This window comes from Anomaloglossus baeobatrachus, chromosome 4 (assembly GCF_048569485.1).
Source record: "Anomaloglossus baeobatrachus isolate aAnoBae1 chromosome 4, aAnoBae1.hap1, whole genome shotgun sequence".
Taxonomy (NCBI): Eukaryota; Metazoa; Chordata; class Amphibia; order Anura; family Aromobatidae; genus Anomaloglossus; species Anomaloglossus baeobatrachus.
The window spans coordinates 670,526,944-670,544,326 of record NC_134356.1 but is presented as its reverse complement, the minus strand read 5'-3'; the positions used below and the strand labels follow the sequence as shown (position 1 = coordinate 670,544,326).

Here is a 17,383-nt window from a genome sequence, read left to right as displayed (position 1 = left end):
TGGCTTAATACTGGCTAGTAAAACAAAGCCAGTATTAACTCATGATTACCCAACAAGCCACCCGGCTCCAGGGCTGTTGGAAGAGTTGGATACAGCGCCAGATGATGGCGCTTCTATGAGAGCGCCATTTTCTGGGACGGCTGCGGACTGAAATCCGCAGCAGAGGCGCCCAGAAACCTTGGGCTAACCTGTGCTGCGGATTCCAATCCCCAGCTGCCTAGTTGTACCCGGCTGGACACAAAAATGGGGCGAAGCCCACGTCATTTGTTTTTTAATTATTTCATGAAATAAGTGAAATAATTAAAAAAAATGGGCTTCCCTATATTTTTGGTTCCCAGCCGGGTACAAATAGGCAACTGGGGGTTGGAGGCAGCCCGTGGCTGCCTGCTGTACCTGGCTAGCATACAAAAATATGGCGAAGCCCACGTCATTTTTTTGGTGGGCAAAAAACTTCTGCATGCAGTCCTGGATGGAGTATGCTGAACCTTGTAGTTCTGCAGCTGCTGTCTGCTCTTCTCCATACAGACAGACAGCAGCTGCAGAACTACAAGGCTCAGCATACTCCATCCAGGACTGTATGCAGAAGTTTTTTGCCCCCTGAAAAAATTAAGTGGGCTTCGCCATATTTTTGTATGCTAGCCAGGTACAGCAGGCAGGTACGGCTGCCCCCAACCCCCAGTTGCCTATTTGTACCCGGCTGGGAACCAAAAATAAAGGGAAGCCCTTTTTTATTATTTCATGAATTTCATGAAATAATTAGAAAACAAATGACGTAGGCTTCGCCCCATTTTTGTGTCCAGCCAGGTACAACTAGGCAGCTGGGGATTGGAATCCGCAGCACAGGTTGGCCTGAGCTTTCTGGGCCCCACTGCTGCGAATTGCAGTCTGCAGCCGCCTCAGAAAATGGCACTTTCATAGAAGCGCCATCTTCTGGCGCTGTATCCAACTCTTCCAGCACCTGCCTGCTGTACCTGGCTAGCATACAAAAATATGGCGAAGCTCACGTCCTTTTTTTGTAGTTTTTTGGCAAAAAAAATTTTGGATTTTCCATTGCCAGTGAAGGTAACACCAAGCAGTGGGGGTTAGCAGCCAGTAGCTGCTTGGATTACCCTTAGCTAGCAATACAAAAAATGCAGCGGGAGCCCATATATATTTTTTTTAATTATTTATTTAAATAACTAAAAATAAAATGGGCTTCCCTGTATTTTGATTGCTGGACATCACAGTGCTGTAAAAATAAATCTTAAAAAAAATGACGAAGCGCTCCGCGGTATTTTTGATTCTCAGCAGATAAAGCAGACAGCTATGGGTTGCCACCCCCATCTGCCTGCCGTTTGCTTGGTTGGCAATCAAAATACAGGGAAGCCCATTAATTTTTTCTATTTAAAAAATAGTTAAAAAAAAATGACGTTGGGTCCCCCCATTTTTGATAGCCAGCTAGGGTAAAGCAGATGGCTGTAGCCTGAAAACCACAGCTGGCAGCTTTACCTTGGTTGGGGATCCAATGTGGAGGTCCCCTCAGGCTCTTTTTTATAATTATTTTATAAATATTAATAATTACACAATAAAAGTAGGGTCCCCCCCAAATTGGATCACCAGCCAAGGTAAAGCGGACAGCTGTGGTCTGGTATTCTCAGGGTGGGAAGGTCCATAGTTATTGGGCCTTCCCAGCCTAAAAATAGCAGGCACCCCAGACGTGGCGCATCCACTAGATGCGCCAATCCTGGCGCTTCACCCCAGCTCATCCCGTGCCCTGGTGCAGTGGCAAACGGGGTAATAAATCGGGTTGATAGTAGCTGTAAAGTCACCTGAGATCAAGCCCAGCAGTTTGTGATGTCATGGCGTCTATTAGATACCCAACATCATAAACTGTCAGTACTAACAAAAAAAAAAAATCGACAAAAGAAATTTATTTGAAAAAACAGTCCCCAAAACATTTCCTCTTTCACCAATTTATTGTAAGAAAAAAAATAAAGGGGTCCCACGACGACTCTGGACCATCTAGAATATCGGGGGGAAGACACTCAGGGAACGTATCCCCCATTTTCTAGGAGTGCGGACCCTTCATGTGAGGAGTGTGGGTGCAATGAATCTGCACTCACTCTCCCCTAGTCCACAGCAGCAGAGTCCATGTCGTAATGGTTGCTACCAAAGCTGCAATGCCCTGCTCATGAGGTAAGGGCATGCCTAATCAGGAGAACTACTGTAGAGGAAGCTCTGCTCACTGGTATATAGGTGCTCAGAGGTAATAATAGATAAAATTAGTGAGCAACCTCGGCACTCTAAATCTCCCAGACTAAGTCAGTAAGTCACAACGGATAGTAATGCAAAATCACTCTTTATTGGTCCGTATTAGGAAAAAAAAATTTTCATAACCATATATGTTTTTGTCCAAAACAAGTTACAAATGACGTTTCGGCCTGAACCTTCGTCAGATTGGACTTATCTGCTTGTAATCATGAAAAATGACAATAATCAGTATCACATAAGAGTGAGAGAACAATAACATAAACTCGAACAATGTAGAGGTACAATTGGGATGCAGCAAAAAAATTGCAACACAGCAAGAAATGAAACACATGATACAAATGTCATAATACAGTACAAGGACAATATAGTAATGACAAATATGGGGTCAGAGTAGGCTTAGACAGCTCTGGTACGAAAGAGATGTCAATCATAAAGTAACATGTGCAGTAGGTGTAGAGCTACAGTATGCATGGCAAAACTAATGGGTAGACTGACCATAGAAAAAGAACGGAGAAAAAGTGGATAAAAAGTGGAGAAAAAAAATGGAGAAAAAGTGGAGAAAAAGTGGAGAAAATGTGGAGAAAAAAGTGGAGAAAAAAGAGGAGAAAAAAGTGGAGAAAAAGTGGAGAAAAAGTGGAGAAAAAGTGGAGAAAAAAATGTAGAAAAAGTGGATAAAAAGTGGAGAAAAAAATGGAGAAAAAGTGGAGAAAAAGTGGAGAAAAAGTGGAGAAAAAGTGGAGAAAAAAATGGAGAAAAAGTGGAGAAAAAGTGGAGAAAAAAATGTAGAAAAAGTGGAGAAAAAAATGTAGAAAAAGTGGAGAAAAAGTGGAGAAAAAAATGGAGAAAAAGTGGAGAAAAAGTGGAGAAAAAGTGGAGAAAAAATGGAGAAAAAGTGGAGAAAAAGTAGAGAAAAAATAGAGAAATAGTGGAGAAAAAGTGGAGAAAAAGTGGAGAAAAAAATGGATAAAAAGTGGAGAAAAAGTGGAGAAAAAGTGGAGAAAAACTGGAGAAAAAGTAGAGAAAAAAATGGAGAAAAAGTGGAGAAAAAGTGGAGTAAAAATGGAGGATAAGTGGAGAAAAAAATGGAGAAAAAGTGGAGAAAAAGTGGATAAAAAGTGGAGAAAAAAATGGAGAAAAAAATGGAGAAAAAGTGGAGAAAAAATGGAGAAAAAAATGTAGAAAAAGTGGATAAAAAGTGGAGAAAAAAATGGAGAAAAAGTGGAGAAAAAGTGGAGGAAAAGTGGAGAAAAAGTGGAGAAAAAAATGTAGAAAAAGTGGAGAAAAAGTGGAGAAAAAAATGTAGAAAAAGTGGAGAAAAAAATGGAAAAAAAGTGGAGAAAAAGTGGAGTAAAAATGGAGAAAAAGTGGACAAAAAATGGAGAAAAAAAATGTAGAAAAAGTGGAGAAAAAGTGGAGAAAAAGTGGAGAAAAAAATGGAGAAAAAGTGGAGAAAAAGTGGAGAAAAAGTGGAGAAAAAATGGAGAAAAAGTGGAGAAAAAGTTGAGAAAAAGTTGAGAAAAAGTAGAGAAAAAGTAGAGAAAAAGTGGAGAAAAAGTAGAGAAAAAAATGGAGAAAAAGTGGAGAAAAAGTGGAGAAAAAGTGGAGAAAAAGTGGAGAAAAAGTGGATAAAAAGTGGAGAAAAAGTGAAGAAAAAGTGGAGAAAAAGTGGATAAAAAGTGGAGAAAAAGTGGATAAAAAGTGGAGAAAAAGTGGAGAAAAAATGGAGAAAAAGTGGAGAAAAAGTGGAGAAAAATATGGAGAAAAAGTGGAGAAAAAGTGTAGTAAAAATGGAGAAAAAGTGGAGAAAAAATGGAGAAAAAAATGGAGAAAAAGTGGATAAAAAGTGGAGAAAAAAATGGAGAAAAAGTGGAGAAAAAGTGGAGAAAAAATGGAGAAAAAGTGGAGAAAAAGTGGAGAAAAAGTGGAGAAAAAGTGGAGAAAAAGTGGAGAAAAAGTGGAGCACCCTTTCGTGCCTTTCATGTGGCACTAAGGGGTGCTTAGCTTTGTATTTAGCCAAAAAAATGAAAAAAAAAATGACGTAGGGTTCCCCCTAGTTTTGTAGCCACCTAGGGTAAAGCAGACGGCTGCAGCCTGCAGACCACAGCTGGCAACCTCACCTTGGCTGGTAATCCAAAACTGAGGGCACCCCACACTTATTTTAAATTAAATAAATAATTTAAAAAAAAAAACACGTAGGGGCCCCCAAAATTGGATCACCAGCCAAGGTAAAGCAGACAGCTGGGGCCTGATATTCTCAGACTAGGGAGGTCCATGGTTATTGGACTCTCCCCAGCCTAAAAATAGTGTTCCGCAGCCGCCCCAGAAGTGGCGCATCCATTAGATGCGCCAATCCTGGTGCTTCGCCCCAGCTCATACCGCGCCCTGGTGCGGTGGCAAACGGGGTAATATATGGGGTTAATACCAGATGTGTAATGTCACCTGGCATCAAGCCCTGGGGTTGGTGAGGTCAGGCGTCTATCAGATACCCGACATCACCAACCCAGTCAGTAATAAAAAAAATAGACGACAAACACATTTTTATTTGAAAAAACACTCCCCAAAACATTCCCTCTTTAACCAATTTATTAGAATGAAAAACAAATCCAGGTCTGGTGTAATCCAATGGGTTGCCATGACGATCCACACTGTCCCAGTCAATGAAGAGCAGGATGTTCCCCATTGGCTGGGAGAGCAGTGCAGTGACCTGAGCTAACATCAATAGGTCAGCCCAGGTCACTGCAGGGCATGACAAGTGCTGCTGTCAGCGAGGTACATTACCTGCGCTGATCTCCAGCACACTGACAGCCCCTGTCACTGAGTTCAATGACCGGCGTCTTCACACCAAGTATCGTGAGAGGCACGTGACGTCACCGCTAGTCAGTCTCGGGTCGGAAGCGAGAGAAGATGATGTGACAAGCGCCGGCTATGGAGGACAGTGACAGCGCTGAGGTCGGGATGGCGGGACTTCATAACCGCAGGTAAGCCGAGCGGGACCGTGTGTGTGTGTGTGTGTGTGTGTATGTGTGTATGTGTACATGCTGCGGGCAGGAGGGGGTGGAGCGAGCTGAGCGGGGAAGTGTCTGCTTCCTGCACGTAACTAGGATAAACCTCGGGTTACTAATCAAAGCGCTTTGCTTGGATACCCGATGTTTATCTTGGTTACCAGCTTCTGGCAGGCTGCCAGCAATGGCTCCTGCACACTGTAGCTGTAAAAAGCCCTGCTTTTTGCTGCTAGAACCGTTCTCGAACGTATCTAGAACTATCGAGCTTTTGCAAAAAAGCTCGAGTTCTAGTTCGATCTAGAACAGCCCCAAAATCACTCGAGCCTAGAACTGGAGAACCACGAACCGCGAACCGCGCTCAACTCTACTCATAATATAAAAAAGCTTGTCAATTCTCATATAAGATTGGTTCCTATGCTTTTGATGGGCTCTCTAAGAATTAGTCAACTTTCAACGTATTTTACCTTTCACTGTGGACAGATCAAGCTTTGAGAGGTCAGTAGCTGGCTCAAAATTAGAGCAAGTTCATTAAAAGAGAGTAGACATGGGGCAAAAGTGGCCGGTTAGCTCAATCGGTTAGAGCGTGGTGCTAATAACGCCAAGGTTGCGGGTTCAACCCCCGTGCTGGCCATTCCTTTGGCTTTCTTTTCACATCCAGTGACTTTTGGAAAAAGATCCGTAGGTTTTATCCATCCAATGTGTAAAATTAATTTACAAACTTGAAATAACTTTGTTAGAGTAAGAGAGTGGCCATGTTACATCGTCGTTAACCTTAAAGTATGACAGAGTAACGAATTGAAGCAAAATAGAAATATAATCTATTGTATGGCCAGAGATTTCAGTTTCTAAGCGTTTTTTAAGAAGTTTTGGGCAACTGGAATTCGATATAAATGTAAATATTGACAGCTAAGTCTATCACTAATTGTAATGCAGGCAAAACTAATCCAAGCGACTTGAAGCAAAATAGAAATATAATCTATTGTATGGCCAGAGATTTCAGTTTCTAAGCGTTTTTTAAGAAGTTTTGGGCAACTGGAATTCGATATAACTGTAAATATTGACAGTTAAGTCTATCACTAATTGTAATGCAGTAAAAAACTAATCCAAGCAATGGCGTAATTTACTGGATCATCACGTGACAAATTAGAGTGGTTGGTGGCAACATATTGCTCATAATATAAAAAAAGCTTGTCAATTCTCATTTAAGATTGGTTCCTATGCTTTTGATGGGCTCTCTAAGAATTAGTCAACTTTCAACGTATTTTACCTTTCACTGTGGACAGATCAAGCTTTGAGAGGTCAGTAACTGGCTCAAAAGTAGAGCAAGTTCATTAAAAGAGAGTAGATATGGGGCAAAAGTGGCCGGTTAGCTCAATCGGTTAGAACGTGGTGTTAATAACGCCAAGGTTGCGGGTTCGACCCCCATGCTGGTCATTCCTTTGGCTTTCTGTTCACATCCAGTGACTTTTGGAAAAAGATCCGTAGGTTTTATCCATCCAATGTGTAAAATTAATTTACAAACTTGAAATAACTTGGTTAGAGTAATAGAGTGGCCATGTTACATCGTCGTTAACCTTAAAGTATGACAGAGTAACGAATTGAAGCAAAATAGAAATATAATCTATTGTATGGCCAGAGATTTCAGTTTCTTAGCGTTTTTTAAGAAGTTTTGGGCCACTGGAATTCGATATAACTGTAAGTATTTACAGCTAAGTCTATCACTAATTGTAATGCAGGCAAAACTAATCCAAGCAACTTGAAGCAAAATAGAAATATAATATATTGTATGGCCAGAGATTTCAGTTTCTAATCGTTTTTTAAGAAGTTTTGGCCAACTGGAATTCGATATAACTGTAAATATTGACAGCTAAGTCTATCACTAATTGTAATGCAGGCAAAAACTAATCCAAGCAATGGCGTAATTTACTGGCTCATCACGTGACAAGTTAGAGTGGTTGGTGGCAACATATTGCTCATAATATAAAAAAAGCTTTTCAATTCTCATTTAAGATTGGTTCCTATGCTTTTGATGGGCTCTCTAAGAATTAGTCAACTTTCAACGTATTTTACCTTTCACTGTGGACAGATCAAGCTTTGAGAGGTCAGTAGCTGGCTCAAAATTAGAGCAAGTTCATTAAAAGAGAGTAGATATGGGGCAAAAGTGGCCGGTTAGCTCAATCGGTTAGAGAGTGGTGCTAATAACGCCAAGTTTGCGGGTTCGACCCCCGTGCTGGCCATTTCTTTGGCTTTCTTTTCACATCCAGTGACTTTTGGAAAAAGATCCGTAGGTTTTATCCATTCAATGTGTAAAATTAATTTACAAACTTGAAATAACTTAGTTAGAGTAAGAGAGTGGCCATGTTACATCGTTGTTAACCTTAAAGTATGACAGAGTAACGAATTGAAGCAAAATAGAAATATAATCTATTGTATGGCCAGAGATTTCAGTTTCTAAGCATTTTTTAAGAAGTTTTGGGCAACTGGAATTCGATATAACTGTAAATATTGACAGCTAAGTCTGTCACTAATTGTAATGCAGGCAAAAACTAATCCAAGCAATGGCGTAATTTACTGCCTCATCACGTGACAAGTTAGAGTGGTTGGTGGCAACATATTGCTCATAATATAAAAAAAGCTTGTCAATTCTCATTTAAGATTGGTTCCTATGCTTTTGATTGGCTCTCTAAGAATTAGTCAACTTTCAACATATTTTACCTTTCACTGTGGACAGATCAAGCTTTGAGAGGTCAGTAGCTGGCTCAAAATTAGAGCAAGTTCATTAAAAGAGAGTAGATATGGGGCAAAAGCAGCCGGTTAGCTCAATCGGTTAGAGCGTGGTGCTAATAACGCCAAGGTTGTGGGTTCGACCCCCGTGCTGGCCATTCCTTTGGCTTTCTGTTCACATCCAGTGACTTTTGGAAAAAGATCCGAAGGTTTTATCCATCCAATGTGTAAAATTAATTTACAAACTTGAAATAACTTGGTTAGAGTAAGAGAGTGGCCATGTTACATCGTCGTTAACCTTAAAGTATGACAGAGTAACGAATTGAAGCAAAATAGAAATATAATCTATTGTATGGCCAGAGATTTCAGTTTCTAAGCGTTTTTTAAGAAGTTTTGGGCAACTGGAATTCGATATAACTGTAAATATTGACAGCTAAGTCTATCACTAATTGTAATGCAGGCAAAAACTAATCCAAGCAATGGCGTAATTTACTGGCTCATCACGTGACAAGTTAGAGTGGTTGGTGGCAACATATTGCTCATAATATAAAAAAAGCTTGTCAATTCTCATTTAAGATTGGTTCCTATGCTTTTGATGGGCTCTCTAAGAATTAGTCAACTTTCAACATATTTTACCTTTCACTGTGGACAAATCAAGCTTTGAGAGGTCAGTAGCTGGCTCAAAATTAGAGCAAGTTCATTAAAAGAGAGTAGATATGGGGCAAAAGTGGCCGGTTAGCTCAATCGGTTAGAGCGTGGTGCTAATAACGCCAAGGTTGCGGGTTCGACCCCCGTGCTGGCCATTCCTTTGGCTTTCTGTTCACATCCAGTGACTTTTGGAAAAAGATCCGAAGGTTTTATCCATCCAATGTGTAAAATTAATTTACAAACTTGAAATAACTTGGTTAGAGTAAGAGAGTGGCCATGTTACATCGTCGTTAACCTTAAAGTATGACAGAGTAACGAATTGAAGCAAAATAGAAATATAATCTATTGTATGGCCAGAGATTTCAGTTTCTAAGCGTTTTTTAAGAAGTTTTGGGCAACTGGAATTCGATATAACTGTAAATATTGACAGCTAAGTCTATCACTAATTGTAATGCAGGCAAAAACTAATCCAAGCAATGGCGTAATTTACTGGCTCATCACGTGACAAGTTAGAGTGGTTGGTGGCAACATATTGCTCATAATATAAAAAAAGCTTGTCAATTCTAATTTAAGATTGGTTCCTATGCTTTTGATGGGCTCTCTAAGAATTAGTCAACTTTCAACGTATTTTACCTTTCACTGTGGACAGATCAAGCTTTGAGAGGTCAGTAGCTGGCTCAAAATTAGAGCAAGTTCATTAAAAGAGAGTAGATATGGGGCAAAAGTGGCCGGTTAGCTCAATCGGTTAGAGCGTGGTGCTAATAACGCCAAGGTTGCAGGTTCGACCCCCGTGCTGGCCATTCCTTTGGCTTTCTGTTCACATCCAGTGACTTTTGGAAAAAGATCCGAAGGTTTTATCCATCCAATGTGTAAAATTAATTTACAAACTTGAAATAACTTGGTTAGAGTAAGAGAGTGGCCATGTTACATCGTCGTTAACCTTAAAGTATGACAGAGTAACGAATTGAAGCAAAATAGAAATATAATCTATTGTATGGCCAGAGATTTCAGTTTCTAAGCGTTTTTTAAGAAGTTTTGGGCAACTGGAATTCGATATAACTGTAAATATTGACAGCTAAGTCTATCACTAATTGTAATGCAGGCAAAAACTAATCCAAGCAATGGCGTAATTTACTGGCTCATCACGTGACAAGTTAGAGTGGTTGGTGGCAACATATTGCTCATAATATAAAAAAAGCTTGTCAATTCTCATTTAAGATTGGTTCCTATGCTTTTGATGGGCTCTCTAAGAATTAGTCAACTTTCAACGTATTTTACCTTTCACTGTGGACAGATCAAGCTTTGAGAGGTCAGTAGCTGGCTCAAAATTAGAGCAAGTTCATTAAAAGAGAGTAGATATGGGGCAAAAGTGGCCGGTTAGCTCAATCGGTTAGAGCGTGGTGCTAATAACGCCAAGGTTGCGGGTTCGAGCCCCGTGCTGGCCATTCCTTTGGCTTTCTGTTCACATCCAGTGACTTTTGGAAAAAGATCCGAAGGTTTTATCCATCCAATGTGTAAAATTAATTTACAAACTTGAAATAACTTGGTTAGAGTAAGAGAGTGGCCATGTTACATCGTCGTTAACCTTAAAGTATGACAGAGTAACGAATTGAAGCAAAATAGAAATATAATCTATTGTATGGCCAGAGATTTCAGTTTCTAAGCGTTTTTTAAGAAGTTTTGGGCAACTGGAATTCGATATAACTGTAAATATTGACAGCTAAGTCTATCACTAATTGTAAAGCAGGCAAAAACTAATCCAAGCAATGGCGTAATTTACTGGCTCATCACGTGACAAGTTAGAGTGGTTGGTGGCAACATATTGCTCATATTATAAAAAAGCTTGTCAATTCTCATTTAAGATTGGTTCCTATGCTTTTGATGGGCTCTCTAAGAATTAGTCAACTTTCAACGTATTTTACCTTTCACTGTGGACAGATCAAGCTTTGAGAGGTCAGTAGCTGGCTCAAAATTAGAGCAAGTTCATTAAAAGAGAGTAGATATGGGGCAAAAGTGCCCGGTTAGCTCAATCGGTTAGAGCGTGGTGCTAATAACGCCAAGGTTGCGGGTTCGACCCCCGTGCTGGCCATTCCTTTGGCTTTCTGTTCACATCCAGTGACTTTTGGAAAAAGATCCGAAGGTTTTATCCATCCAATGTGTAAAATTAATTTACAAACTTGAAATATCTTGGTTAGAGTAAGAGAGTGGCCATGTTACATCGTCGTTAACCTTAAAGTATGACAGAGTAAAGAATTGAAGCAAAATAGAAATATAATCTATTGTATGGCCAGAGATTTCAGTTTCTAAGCGTTTTTTAAGAAGTTTTGGGCAACTGGAATTCGATATAACTGTAAATATTGACAGCTAAGTCTATCACTAATTGTAAAGCAGGCAAAAACTAATCCAAGCAATGGCGTAATTTACTGGCTCATCACGTGACAAGTTAGAGTGGTTGGTGGCAACATATTGCTCATATTATAAAAAAGCTTGTCAATTCTCATTTAAGATTGGTTCTTATGCTTTTGATGGGCTCTCTAAGAATTAGTCAACTTTCAACGTATTTTACCTTTCACTGTGGACAGATCAAGCTTTGAGAGATCAGTAGCTTGCTCAAAATTAGAGCAAGTTCATTAAAAGAGAGTAGATATGGGGCAAAAGTGGCTGGTTAGCTCAATCGGTTAGAGCGCGGTGCTAATAACGCCAAGGTTGCGGGTTCGACCCCCGTGCTGGCCTTCCTTTGGCTTTCTGTTCACATCCAGTGACTTTTGGAAAAAGATCCGTAGGTTTTATCCATCCAATGTGTAAAATTAATTTACAAACTTGAAATAACTTGGTTAGAGTGAGAGAGTGGCCATGTTACATCGTCGTTAACCTTAAAGTATGACAGAGTAACGAATTGAAGCAAAATAGAAATATAATCTATTGTATGGCCAGAGATTTCAGTTTCTAAGCGTTTTTTAAGAAGTTTTGGGCAACTTGAATTCGATATAACTGTAAATATTGACAGTTAAGTCTATCACTAATTGTAATGCAGTCAAAAACTAATCCAAGCAATGGCGTAATTTACTGGCTCATCACGTGACAAGTTAGAGTGGTTGGTGGCAACCTATTGCTCATATTATAAAAAAAGCTTGTCAATTCTCATTTAAGATTGGTTCCTATGCTTTTGATGGGCTCTCTAAGACTTAGTCAACTGTCAACGTATTTTACCTTTCACTGTGGACAGATCAAGCTTTGAGAGATCAGTAGCTGGCTCAAAATTAGAGCAAGTTCATTAAAAGAGAGTAGATATGGGGCAAAAGTGGCTGGTTAGCTCAATCGGTTAGAGCGCGGTGCTAATAACGCCAAGGTTGCGGGTTCGACCCCCGTGCTGGCCATTCCTTTGGCTTTCTGTTCACATCCAGTGACTTTTGGAAAAAGATCCGTAGGTTTTATCCATCCAATGTGTAAAATTAATTTACAAACTTGAAATAACTTGGTTAGAGTGAGAGAGTGGCCATGTTACATCGTCGTTAACCTTAAAGTATGACAGAGTAACGAATTGAAGCAAAATAGAAATATAATCTATTGTATGGCCAGAGATTTCAGTTTCTAAGCGTTTTTTAAGAAGTTTTGGGCAACTTGAATTCGATATAACTGTAAATATTGACAGTTAAGTCTATCACTAATTGTAATGCAGTCAAAAACTAATCCAAGCAATGGCGTAATTTACTGGCTCATCACGTGACAAGTTAGAGTGGTTGGTGGCAACATATTGCTCATAATATAAAAAAAGCTTGTCAATTCTCATTTAAGATTGGTTCCTATGCTTTTGATGGGCTCTCTAAGACTTAGTCAACTTTCAACGTATTTTACCTTTCACTGTGGACAGATCAAGCTTTGAGAGGTCAGTAACTGGCTCAAAAGTAGAGCAAGTTCATTAAAAGAGAGTAGATATGGGGAAAAAGTGGCCGGTTAGCTCAATCGGTTAGAGCGTGGTGCTAATAACGCCAAGGTTGCGGGTTCGACCCCGTGCTTGCCACTCCTTTGCTTTCTGTTTACATCCAGTGACTTTTGGAAAAAGATCCGTAGGTTTTATCCATCCAATGTGTAAAATTAATTTACAAACTTGAAATAACTTGGTTAGAGTAAGAGAGTGGCAATGTTACATCGTCGTTAACCTTAAAGTATGACAGAGTAACGAATTGAAGCAAAATAGAAATATAATCTATTGTGTGGCCAGAGATTTCAGTTTCTAAGTGTTTTTTATGAAGTTTTGGGCAACTGGAATTCGATATAACTGTAAATATTAACAGCTAAGTCTATCACTAATTGTAATGCAGGCAAAACTAATCCAAGCAACTTGAAGCAAAATAGAAATATAATCTATTGTATGGCCAGAGATTTCAGTTTCTAAGCGTTTTTTAAGAAGTTTTGGGCAACTGGAATTCGATATAACTGTAAATATTGACAGCTAAGTCTATCACTAATTGTAATGCAGGCAAAAACTAATCCAAGCAATGGCGTAATTTACTGGCTCATCACGTGACAAGTTAGAGTGGTTGGTGGCAACATATTGCTCATAATATAAAAAAAGCTTGTCAATTCTCATTTAAGATTGGTTCCTATGCTTTTGATGGGCTCTCTAAGAATTAGTCAACTTTCAACATATTTTACCTTTCACTGTGGACATATCAAGCTTTGAGAGGTCAGTAGCTGGCTCAAAATTAGAGCAAGTTCATTAAAAGAGAGTAGATATGGGGCAAAAGTGGCCGGTTAGCTCAATCGGTTAGAGCGTGGTGCTAATAACGCCAAGGTTGCGGGTTCGACCCCCGTGCTGGCCATTCCTTTGGCTTTCTGTTCACATCCAGTGACTTTTGGAAAAAGATCCGAAGGTTTTATCCATCCAATGTGTAAAATTAATTTACAAACTTGAAATAACTTGGTTAGAGTAAGAGAGTGGCCATGTTACATCGTCGTTAACCTTAAAGTATGACAGAGTAACGAATTGAAGCAAAATAGAAATATAATCTATTGTATGGCCAGAGATTTCAGTTTCTAAGCGTTTTTTAAGAAGTTTTGGGCAACTGGAATTCGATATAACTGTAAATATTGACAGCTAAGTCTATCTCTAATTGTAATGCAGGCAAAAACTAATCCAAGCAATGGCGTAATTTACTGGCTCATCACGTGACAAGTTAGAGTGGTTGGTGGCAACATATTGCTCATAATATAAAAAAAGCTTGTCAATTCTCATTTAAGATTGGTTCCTATGCTTTTGATGGGCTCTCTAAGAATTAGTCAACTTTCAACGTATTTTACCTTTCACTGTGGACAGATCAAGCTTTGAGAGGTCAGTAGCTGGCTCAAAATTAGAGCAAGTTCATTAAAAGAGAGTAGATATGGGGCAAAAGTGGCCGGTTAGCTCAATCGGTTAGAGCGTGGTGCTAATAACGCCAAGGTTGCGGGTTCGACCCCCGTGCTGGCCATTCCTTTGGCTTTCTGTTCACATCCAGTGACTTTTGGAAAAAGATCCGAAGGTTTTATCCATCCAATGTGTAAAATTAATTTACAAACTTGAAATAACTTGGTTAGAGTAAGAGAGTGGCCGTGTTACATCGTCGTTAACCTTAAAGTATGACAGAGTAACGAATTGAAGCAAAATAGAAATATAATCTATTGTATGGCCAGAGATTTCAGTTTCTAAGCGTTTTTTAAGAAGTTTTGGGCAACTGGAATTCGATATAACTGTAAATATTGACAGCTAAGTCTATCACTAATTGTAATGCAGGCAAAAACTAATCCAAGCAATGGCGTAATTTACTGACTCATCACGTGACAAGTTAGAGTGGTTGGTGGCAACATATTGCTCATAATATAAAAAAAGCTTGTCAATTCTCATTTAAGATTGGTTCCTATGCTTTTGATTGGCTCTCTAAGAATTAGTCAACTTTCAACGTATTTTACCTTTCACTGTGGACAGATCAAGCTTTGAGAGGTCAGTAGCTGGCTCAAAATTAGAGCAAGTTCATTAAAAGAGAGTAGATATGGGGCAAAAGTGGCCGGTTAGCTCAATCGGTTAGAGCGTGGTGCTAGTAACGCCAAGGTTGCGGGTTCGACCCCCGTGCTGGCCATTCCTTTGGCTTTCTGTTCACATCCAGTGACTTTTGGAAAAAGATCCGAAGGTTTTATCCATCCAATGTGTAAAATTAATTTACAAACTTGAAATAACTTGGTTAGAGTAAGAGAGTGGCCATGTTACATCGTCGTTAACCTTAAAGTATGACAGAGTAACGAACTGAAGCAAAATAGAAATATAATCTATTGTATGGCCAGAGATTTCAGTTTCTAAGCGTTTTTTAAGAAGTTTTGGGCAACTGGAATTCGATATAACTGTAAATATTGACAGCTAAGTCTATCACTAATTGTAAAGCAGGCAAAAACTAATCCAAGCAATGGCGTAATTTACTGGCTCATCACGTGACAAGTTAGAGTGGTTGGTGGCAACATATTGCTCATATTATAAAAAAAGATTGTCAATTCTCATTTAAGATTGGTTCCTATGCTTTTGATGGGCTCTCTAAGAATTAGTCAACTTTCAACGTATTTTACCTTTCACTGTGGACAGATCAAGCTTTGAGAGATCAGTAGCTGGCTCAAAATTAGAGCAAGTTCATTAAAAGAGAGTAGATATGGGGCAAAAGTGGCCGGTTAGCTCAATCGGTTAGAGCGTGGTGCTAATAACGCCAATGTTGCGGGTTCGACCCCCGTGCTGGCCATTCCTTTGGCTTTCTGTTCACATGTAGTGACTTTTGGAAAAAGATCCGTAGGTTTTATCCATCCAATGTGTAAAATTAATTTACAAACTTGAAATAACTTGGTTAGAGTAAGAGAGTGGCCATGTTACATCGTCGTTAACCTTAAAGTAGGACAGAGTAACGAATTGAAGCAAAATAGAAATATAATCTATTGTATGGCCAGAGATTTCAGTTTCTAAGCGTTTTTTAAGAAGTTTTGGGCAACTGGAATTCGATATAACTGTAAATATTGACAGTTAAGTCTATCACTAATTGTAATGCAGTCAAAAACTAATCCAAGCAATGGCGTAATGTACTGGCTCATCACGTGACAAGTTAGAGTGGTGGTGGCAACATATTGCTCATAATATAAAAAAAGCTTGTCAATTCTCATTTAAGATTGGTTCCTATGCTTTTGATGGGCTCTCTAAGACTTAGTCAACTTTCAACGTATTTTACCTTTCACTGTGGACAGATCAAGCTTTGAGAGGTCAGTAACTGGCTCAAAAGTAGAGCAAGTTCATTAAAAGAGAGTAGATAGGGGGCAAAAGTGGCCGGTTAGCTCAATCGGTTAGAGCGTGGTGCTAATAACGCCAAGGTTGCGGATTCGACCCCCGTGCTGGCCATTCCTTTGCTTTCTGTTTACATCCAGTGACTTTTGGAAAAAGATCCGTAGGTTTTATCCCTCCAATGTGTAAAATTAATTTACAAACTTGAAATAACTTGGTTAGAGTAAGAGAGTGGCAATGTTACATCGTCGTTAACCTTAAAGTATGACAGAGTAACGAATTGAAGCAAAATAGAAATATAATCTATTGTATGGCCAGAGATTTCAGTTTCTAAGTGTTTTTTAAGAAGTTTTGGGCAACTGGAATTCGATATAACTGTAAATATTGACAGCTAAGTCTATCACTAATTGTAATGCAGGCAAAACTAATCCAAGCAACTTGAAGCAAAATAGAAATATAATCTATTGTATGGCCAGAGATTTCAGTTTCTAAGCGTTTTTTAAGAAGTTTTGGGCAACTGGAATTCGATATAACTGTAAATATTGACAGCTAAGTCTATCACTAATTGTAATGCAGGCAAAAACTAATCCAAGCAATGGCGTAATTTACTGGCTCATCACGTGTCAAGTTAGAGTGGTTGGTGGCAACATATTGCTCATAAGATAAAAAAAGCTTGTCAATTCTCATTTAAGATTGGTTCCTATGCTTTTGATGGGCTCTCTAAGAATTAGTCAACTTTCAACGTATTTTACCTTTCACTGTGGACAGGTCAAGCTTTGAGAGGTCAGTAGCTGGCTCAAAATTAGAGCAAGTTCATTAAAAGAGAGTAGATATGGGGCAAAAGTGGCCGGTTAGCTTAATCGGTTAGAGCGTGGTGCTAATAACGCCAAGGTTGCGGGTTCGACCCCCGTGCTGGCCATTCCTTTGGCTTTCTGTTCACATCCAGTGACTTTTGGAAAAAGATCCGTAGGTTTTATCCATCCAATGTGTAAAATTAATTTACAAACTTGAAATAACTTGGTTAGAGTAAGAGAGTGGCCATGTTACATCGTCGTTAACCTTAAAGTATGACAGAGTAAAAAATTGAAGCAAAATAGAAATATAATCTATTGTATGGCCAGAGATTTCAGTTTCTAAGCGTTTTTTAAAAAGTTTTGGGCAACTGGAATTCGATATAACTGTAAATATTGACAGCTAAGTCTATCACTAATTGTAATGCAGGCAAGAACTAATCCAAGCAATGGCGTAATTTACTGGCTCATCACGTGACAAGTTAGAGTGGTTGGTGGCAACTAGAGATGAGCGAACCGGTCCCGGTTCGGCTCGAGGTCGGTTCGCCGAACGGACCTCCCGTTCAAGTTCGACGAACCGAACTCGAGCCAATAGGAAACAATGGCAGGCAATCACAAACACAGTAAAACACCTAGAAAACACCCTCAAAGGTGTCCAAAAGGTGACAAACAACTCAAACACA

The 17,383-nt window shown here is 39.3% G+C and overlaps 7 non-coding genes across 7 annotated transcripts; all 7 read left to right on the top strand.

The window, feature by feature from the left end:
- The first annotated feature begins 5,809 nt into the window (after positions 1 to 5,809).
- Positions 5,810 to 5,883, top strand: TRNAI-AAU (transfer RNA isoleucine (anticodon AAU)). Its single transcript has one exon. It is a non-coding gene; the product is annotated as a tRNA-Ile (tRNA).
- A 2,822-nt stretch (positions 5,884 to 8,705) lies between these two features.
- On the top strand, positions 8,706 to 8,779 carry TRNAI-AAU (transfer RNA isoleucine (anticodon AAU)). Its single transcript has one exon. It is a non-coding gene; the product is annotated as a tRNA-Ile (tRNA).
- A 1,216-nt stretch (positions 8,780 to 9,995) lies between these two features.
- TRNAI-AAU (transfer RNA isoleucine (anticodon AAU)) lies at positions 9,996 to 10,069 on the top strand. Its single transcript has one exon. It is a non-coding gene; the product is annotated as a tRNA-Ile (tRNA).
- A 3,304-nt stretch (positions 10,070 to 13,373) lies between these two features.
- Positions 13,374 to 13,447, top strand: TRNAI-AAU (transfer RNA isoleucine (anticodon AAU)). Its single transcript has one exon. It is a non-coding gene; the product is annotated as a tRNA-Ile (tRNA).
- A 571-nt stretch (positions 13,448 to 14,018) lies between these two features.
- Positions 14,019 to 14,092, top strand: TRNAI-AAU (transfer RNA isoleucine (anticodon AAU)). Its single transcript has one exon. It is a non-coding gene; the product is annotated as a tRNA-Ile (tRNA).
- Positions 14,093 to 15,308: 1,216 nt separating this feature from the next.
- TRNAI-AAU (transfer RNA isoleucine (anticodon AAU)) lies at positions 15,309 to 15,382 on the top strand. Its single transcript has one exon. It is a non-coding gene; the product is annotated as a tRNA-Ile (tRNA).
- Positions 15,383 to 16,754: 1,372 nt separating this feature from the next.
- On the top strand, positions 16,755 to 16,828 carry TRNAI-AAU (transfer RNA isoleucine (anticodon AAU)). Its single transcript has one exon. It is a non-coding gene; the product is annotated as a tRNA-Ile (tRNA).
- The last annotated feature ends 555 nt before the right edge of the window (positions 16,829 to 17,383 follow it).